Genomic DNA, 8,146 nt, shown 5'->3' with positions numbered 1-8,146 from the left:
GAGCAGCCCCTCATCCCCGCCCCTGCCACAAACATCCAACTCTTGTTTTTTTTGGTTGCCTTCTGAGATCTTAGTTCCCAACCAGGGACTCAGCCCACGCCCCCTGCAGTGAAGCTCAGATTCCTAACCACTGCGACCTCCAGGGAAGTCCCACAACCAACTCTTAGCATCCACAGCTCCGATGAGCACTCTGCGCCCAGTGTCCAGACACAGATGCTAGGTGGAGACCGAGGGCTCACCCACCCCTATGTCTCACCGCCCACCCACAAGGCCCCAGGCGCCTGGTCCCACTTCTCCAGTGCCACAGCCTCTGTCCCCTCCCCCTCCTCAGAGACCCCAGACCCAGGCATGGAACAGAAGGCAGAATTAGGCCACAATCCGCAGGAGAGCCTGCAGGAAAGGAAGGTGGTTGGGGTGGCAAGGGCAGGGTCTCTGAGCTGGAGACTGTTGGTATCCACTTGCTGGTGTGGTCCCAGGAAATTCCTTGCCCTCTCTGGCTTGTTAGAATTCAGGATGGGAGGCAAGGAGAAGCAGGATCCCAGCCAGGCTGCCTGGGGTCTGCCCGAGGCTGGGGGAAGCCCAGACAGTTTCCTCCCTAAAGAGAATTTCTCAACTGCGTCTGGGGGCTTTCTCATCTAAGAAGACAGCCAAATGAATCAACAACACACGAGCTCTGGCCCATTCCACACCTGGGACACGTCCAGCGGCTGTATCACACAGACACGCCCAGCGACCCCGAAGATGATGACACACACAGACACACAACCCGGCCTGTCCTCCACGCCGTGTTCTCGGGTGTGCTGTACGTGCCAACACACAGACACGAGGGAGGAGGACCCGCAATCTCAGCACACAGACACACATGCACATCAAGACACACAGCCCCCAGTGCGCAGCCACACTCAGTGACACACAGAACTAGCCCCACGCCCCAAACACAGACACAGCCCCTGACACACAGGCCTGGGGGACCCCCCCCTACACAACCCAAAATGCAGCAAGATTAGACCTCCGTTTGGTTCAGAATGCCACACACCACGGAAGGAGCAGTCAAAGGCTTTTTCGCCTACTGAGGCAAGCTGGCAAACAACACCCCTGCACACAGAACCAGAATTGTGGACAGTCAAGAGTACCAAAGACACACAACACACTCAGTCTGGAGACACACTTAGGTGACCTCAGACGTGCACGGACAAGCAGGCAGAACCAGTTCAACAAAGAGATGGACATACACCTCCCCGGTGCGACCCCTTCTTCTTGGAGGGTGACATAGACACACACCCCAGGATCCTAAATAACCAGCATGGAGTCTGTCTCATCTCTCACTTGGTGTTTGTGGTGTACACACACACACACACACACCCTCTCCCTCTCTCTCTCACTGCCCATCTGTGGAGCGTGTGACTTGGACTCAAATGCACGTCCAGTCTTACGGTCGTCCACAGCCCTGGTCTGGGTGTCCACTTCCAGCAAACCATCCTCTTTCCCGTTGCAGCTGGTTGGGCCGCGTCTCTGTGTCCCTGCCTGGGCCGTCCGGTCTGGGTCTGTCCACTTGTCCACCCGCGCCGTGGTCTAGTGACCGCCCCTCGTCCCCAGCCCTGCGCCATCAGCGCCTGTCTGTCTCAAGTCTCCCTGCTTCTCTTTGCCTGCAGGTCCTGGGTGGAAGCAGACTGCGGCCAGCCGAGACCCCAGGTCTTCAGGCCCCAGCATCCTTGTCCCACTCAGACCTCCACACCTCACCTGTCCTCCAAAAGACCCTCGTGTCCCAGCAGGCAGATGGCAGGGACATCTGGCCATGAAGTTTTTAGCCAAGTTTTTCATTAAGGGGTTGGATTCAGGCGACTCTGACCGAGACCCCGGGCAGATGGGGGAAAGACAGTGAGAGATGCAGAAAGGAGGGGCCAGAGGACTGGGAAGGCCCCAGGGCTGGGGAAAGGGTGGGGCAGGTCTGGGCCAGTTACCAGGGGTCCAGAGAGCCGGCAGGGCAGGTGGGGCGAAGAGAAGGTCGGAAACGCAGCTACAGTCCATGGTGGAGCCAGCCCTGCAGAGAGGCCAGACAGACAGACGGATGAGGACAGGATGGAGCAAGCAAGAGAGACAGACCCAAGTCAGTCGGGGGCTGGCACTGCAGGGGGACGTCCCCCTCCACCCACCCAGGCCCCGGCTGCCCTCGCCCCTTGCATCCTGCCCCTCTCCTCCCCCTGCAGGCACCCCTCTGCCCGCTGGTCCCGTCATTCCCAGTCCCTCCACCGGCCCTGCGCCTGGTCCTTCCCTCCCGGCCCGTCCTCCCCGCAGCCTCCCCTTCCTCTGTGCCTCACCACTAACCGCGGGCTCCCAGCCTCCCTCCGCACTCCTCGCCACTCACTCACTCACACTCCCGGCTCTCACTCGCGCCCCGCACCGCCCCGCACCGTCTCTGCCGCTGTCTCTCCATCCCTCGCCTCGCGCCTGACCTCTCGGGGTCCGTCTCTGCGTCTCGGGCTCTCCCTCGGTCTCCCTCTGTGGCTGTCCCCGGTCTGTCCCGCTCCCCACCTCTGCGCCCCCACCTCCACCCCGCCCAGTTGGCCCCCGGGCTGGCTGGTCCAGCTCGCGCACCGCCCCGCGCTCTCATCTGTCCGCCCAGAGCCAGCCAGCACCGGGCAGGCGGGCTGGCGGGTGGCCTTCCGACGGGCTGGGAGGGGGCCGGCCCAGCCCCTGCCGGCCCTGCCCTCCGCCCCACCCACCCTACAGAGCGGCCCCCAGCACCCGCGGGAGTGCTCCCTCAGACGCCCTCCTTAAACCCGCTGCCCCACTCAGGCCCCCGCCACTTGGGCCTCTGCAGACGCCCCCCTCAGACAGCCGCTTCCCCTTAGGTCTGCCTCCCCCAATATAGCCCTTCCCCTTGGATCTGCTCCCCCAGTCAGACAGCCCCACCCCTTGGGTCTGCCTCTCCCCACCCCCCAGCCGCCTTGCAACAGGTCCCCCCTCTCAGACCCCCACTCCCTGGGACACCCCTCTCCCTGGGTACCTCATTCTCAGATACTCTCTCACCCCCTGCTCATCCCAGCCTCTCAGACCCTTCCCCGCCCGGCCCGCCGTTAGTTTTCTGTCAGCCCTTCTCCCTCAGGTACCCCACCAACCCCGACAACACCACCGCCTTCAGACACCCACTCCCTCAGACATCCGCTCCTCTCAGACTCCCACCATCCCAGACACCCCAAGCCCCAGATCCTTCCCCCGCTCCAGACTCCACCTCTCAGAGGCTTTGCTATCTTCATGCTCCCTCCCTGGGGCACCCACCCACCCTTCCCCTCTACAGACACACCACCCCTCTCACACGCCCTGCCTCTCAAAGACCCCACACACTCCAGAAACCCACAGCATTCCCCCCATAAACCCCACCGCCTGGACACCAGAGGAGCCTTGGCGGCCCACTCACCCCCCACCCCCAGGCTTGCCCAGTCGCCCCCCCCCCACCGCGGCCACCCTCAGGCCAGCCGCCAGCCTCCCCCTCCCCAGCACTCAGGCCCCTGTGGGGGCAGCCCCTCCTCCTCTGCTCCCATACCCTCCTCTCCCCCCAGCTCCCCAACTTTCTCTCCATCCCTCCCTCTCTCTTCCTCTCCATCCTTTCTCTTCATCGTCTCTCTTCCCTTCTCTGTCTCCCCCCACCATCCCTGGCCCACCTTGCTGTCTCTCTCTGGTCTGTCTTCTCATCCCCCGTCCACCCAGGTGTCTCGCCCCGTCTTTCCCCAGCAGTCTCCCCCACTCTGGCTCTCTCCCTCCATCAGTCTCTGTCTGTATCTCTGTCCTCCAGGACCACGCCCCCCATGTCTTCCGGGTCTGTCCCTCTCTGTTCCCTGGCCCTTCTCTGTCTCTCCGCTGTGTCTCCCCAGGTCTTTTGTCTCTCGCCATCTGTCTCTTCTCCTCCCATCTCTCATCTAACTCCCATCTCTCGGTCTCTCTGCCCCTGTCGCCGCCTGGCCCATCTCAGTCTCTCTTCTCTCCCATCTCCCCACCTCGCTCCATCCACCTCTCTCTCCCCCACCTCGCTGGCTCTCTCTGCCTCTCCGGGCCCCCTCCCTCCTACTTCACCCCCCTCCCACCCCCTGTTGGCCCCTCTCATTTCCGTGTTGGTTTTGATTTCTCTTCCCGATGCTTTCAACTCCCCGCCGCCTCCTCCGGACACGTTATAACGAGGAGCCGTGGGATCGGCGCTCCGGGCCCTGCTCCCACGCTCCCCCCGCGTCTCTCGCACGCAGGCACGCGTCTCTGCCATCTCGAGGTCTCTGCCTGCCACTGCTCCCCTCTCTGTCCCCCTGCCTGGGTCCTGTTGGCCCCCACCCCCTCCTGTTCTGCCCCCTTCCCCGCATGTCTGCCCCTGACTGTCCAGGCACCAGGGTGCCCCATCTCCGCTTCCCCATGTCTCTCTGTCTCTGGGTCCCCACGTCTCCGGGGCTCCACACCACCCTGTGTTTATGTCTGGGGGTCTCCACCCCAGTCTCAGCGTCTCTGTCTCCCCATCTCCGCATCTCTGTTTCTGTCCTAACATCCCGCATCTGTCTCTAGGGACCCCTTTGATCTTGCCCTGCCCCTGGCGCCCCCCTGGCCCCATCGATCGCTGATCGACCAACGGAGGGCGCAGGGCCTGAGGGGCTGGCCAGGGCAGCGGGGCCTGGCGGGGCCTGGCAGGGGCCTGGCTGCACGGCTGGACAGACGGACAAACACCCAGCGACACCCCCCCTTGGCTGCAGAGGAGGAGTGGCTGCAACCCCGCCCCTCCCCACCAGTCCGCACGGGGCGGATGGGGACTCCGGGCAAGCTTTAATTTTTAATTTTATTTTGCTTCCTCCACACACACCCCCGCCCCCCCCCCATCTCCACCGCCGGCAGCCATGGCACCGAATGTGTGTGTGCGTGTGCGCAGCAGTGCGGAGAGGGGCTGGGCCGGCAAAGGCTGCCTCCCTCTCTTCCCTGCCAAGGAGCTACACAGACCCACACAGCAACCCAGACACACACGCCACAATGCCACACACACGACACCGACACAGCTCAACAAAGCGACACACACCACACTGGCACACACAACACTCATCACAACGGTGTGTGACGCACATGTTAACCAACTCATGTACACCAAGACTGCCACAACCAACACCATCACATAGCCCCTGTCACACAGCAATCCAGGCACACACATCACCAGGTTACACACCACACAGAGACATCCATGTCAACACACACATATACCATCATGGTCACAGACATCGACACAGAGACAGACACACAACTGCACACAGATATATGCAACACACACACACTGATTCAGGCCCTACAGAAACAAAGACACACAACCCTAAATTACAGACAGACACACACTGACACAGACGCACGGTCATACACCAAGGTTCATGAACACAGGCCACACAAAGCTGCAAAGCGCACCCCGCCACAGGGCCAGCACAGACGCACACGCACACCCAGGCACACCCAGCAGCGCAGCCAAGCCAGTCACACGCAAGTAACGGGAAAGCGCACATTCACACAGACGAGCCCCAGACACCGTGTGTGTGCACACTCTCCATCGCGCAAGGAGACAGGTGCACGCACGACGCCAGCACAGCCAGCCATCGCCAGGCCAGGAACACACACGGCTGCACACATACACACAGAGCCACACGCAGACCCACAGCCCAGCTGGATGAGGCTGGGTGGGGGTGGAGTAGGCACTGAGATGAGCCCACTCTGGGGTCCCAATGCTCCTGCCACCATCTGTCCAGCTGTCTGTCCATCCACTCATTTGTGGACACCCCCAAGCCCGGAGGTGTGTGAGGCGGGCACTGAACCAGGCCTGCTTATGCGGTCGCCTCTCTCCAGTGGGTCTCTCTCTCATCTGTCTGTCGGCCTCTATCTCCAAATATCTCCATCTGTTTGTGTCTCTGTTTCTTGTCTCTGTCTCTGCGCACCTCTGTCTCTCCCCGTCTCTCTTTGCTTCTGTCTCCTCATTGCCCACCCCCATCACCCCGGCCCCCTGGGCTGGGGTTTAACCAGTTGTTTTGATTTCTCTAAGCTGCTCCGGCTGCCTCGGGAGCCGCCTCAGGCCTTGCACCCCCACCCCAGCCCCTTCATCCCTCACCCAGCCCCCCCACCTCCCCTTAACACAATCTGCACAAGTGGAATGAAAATTGATTTTTTTTTTAAATTTCATATCTTCTCCAGGGCTCTGTCTAAAGAGGAGAGAGACGCGGCCCAAGACCCTTCTCCCGCAGCCCCCGCACGCATGCACGCACACACACACACTGACAGGCACACACATCACACCCGGACACATAGATACACACACACACACACCCCTTGGTGCTCCATCTGCACCCAACCGGCCTCCATATACCACATACCCATGTAGGACAGACCTGTGCACACAGCAGACACGCAGTAGACTCCCTCTGCATGCACACACTCTCTCTCTGGACACACACGACTAGGCACCCTTCACACACACCACACATACACACACACACTGTCCCACCTGGGTGCACACAGCCGGCCGCCTACTCTCGTACACTATGTTAGCACACACTCCCTGCATACCTGTCTGTACAGACTATTCCACATGCAAAGGTACACACACCTAGGCCCCGGACCTCCCATCACAGGTACCAAGGAGACCCCCATGGCTGTCCCGGGGAGGAAGGGGTCAGGAAGGTGATAGGGGCTCTCCTGTCTGGCCTTGCCCCCACTCCCAAGGTCACCCACTCTACCCCCGCCCACATCCACTAAATGGTCTGGCCTGACCACAGGCAGGGGTGTCCTTGTGTGTACACACACACACACACACACACACACACACACACACACACACACACCCTTGTCTCTAGTTCTGTCAAGGCCACACACTGTCATCCCCACGACCGCTCAGCTCGTCTGAGACTTGGCTCATCCCCACAGGAAACACAGGGACGGAAACACACAGGCACTTGTGACACACAGACCCACAACACACACAGTGATACCATACCCAGGCTGACACTCACACGGCATCAGAGATGCAGCCCCACACATCGCTGAGCATCAGTTTACACAAGGGGTGCACACGTCCACCACCAAACAGTCTCACATGAATACACAACCAGACACACACAGCCTTCCACACCCTTCAGGGCTGGCCACACACAGTCTCGTCCATGTAACCGTCATGAACTGATACTCCTTATCCAGCTCCCCAAATGGCCGCACACATGCACACACACCCGGCCCATGCCTGACCCCAGACTCAGACACGAGCCCACACACAACAGCACCTCCTGCACACAAAGGCGCCGCCACATACAGCCAGCCGCTGATGCAGCGGTCCAGGGGAGACTTTTGCGACCGTCCAGAGCTGTCCCTGTGCCGTGTCCCTCATACCCACGCTCACCAGCCTGGCTCCTGGGGTCCCACCAGGGCGGCGCTCTCGCTCCTTCCACCCCGCCTCCCTGGGGCTAAGCCTGCTGGGCTCCTGGCTCTCAGACAGGTCCTCTCTTGGCCACTCAGACACGCCGTGTGGCCACCTGACCCGGAAACTCCGAACACGGCACAGCTCCAGGGCTTCGGGGGCAGACAGCTGAGCATCACACCGTGGTCACACACGTGGGCATAAACACAACACGCGTGGTTCAGTACAACCCCAAGGCCTCACGCACCCACACTTAGTCACTGTGCCCAGGAACACACACCTCTCCACACGCCACGTTTACACAGGTCCCACGGTCCCACGAAAAGGCAGCCAAGCCCCCCCAAAGCATCACACACACCACAGACACACACGGTCCAGACAGCTTGCACACATGCACACACGCACACACAGGCGTGCATACACCCCCAGGAACCTCTGCCCAGGCTGACTGTGCAAGACGGAGGGACAGTTTGGCAGGCAGACGGGGCACCAGCTTCCAGCCTGGAGAAGGTGGGTGTGGGGTGCTTGGGAGGCACGGAGCCAGGGCAGGAACAGAGACCTCAGACCCACGCTCACACTGCCTGTCCCTCTAGCTGGCATCTCTGGGGTGGTGTGTGTCTCTCTAGGTCTCAGTCTCTCTCCCTGAGTTCCAGTCTCTGCACGGATGTCTCTGGGGCTGCGGCCAGCGTTCGGAATGGTGTCAGGAAGGGGGGTGGCGAGGGAGCGTCCCCCGGG

Source organism: Capra hircus, chromosome 18, assembly GCF_001704415.2.
Source record: "Capra hircus breed San Clemente chromosome 18, ASM170441v1, whole genome shotgun sequence".
Classification (NCBI taxonomy): domain Eukaryota; kingdom Metazoa; phylum Chordata; class Mammalia; order Artiodactyla; family Bovidae; genus Capra; species Capra hircus.
The sequence above is the reverse complement of the archived record's forward strand: the minus strand, read 5'-3'. Positions refer to the sequence as shown.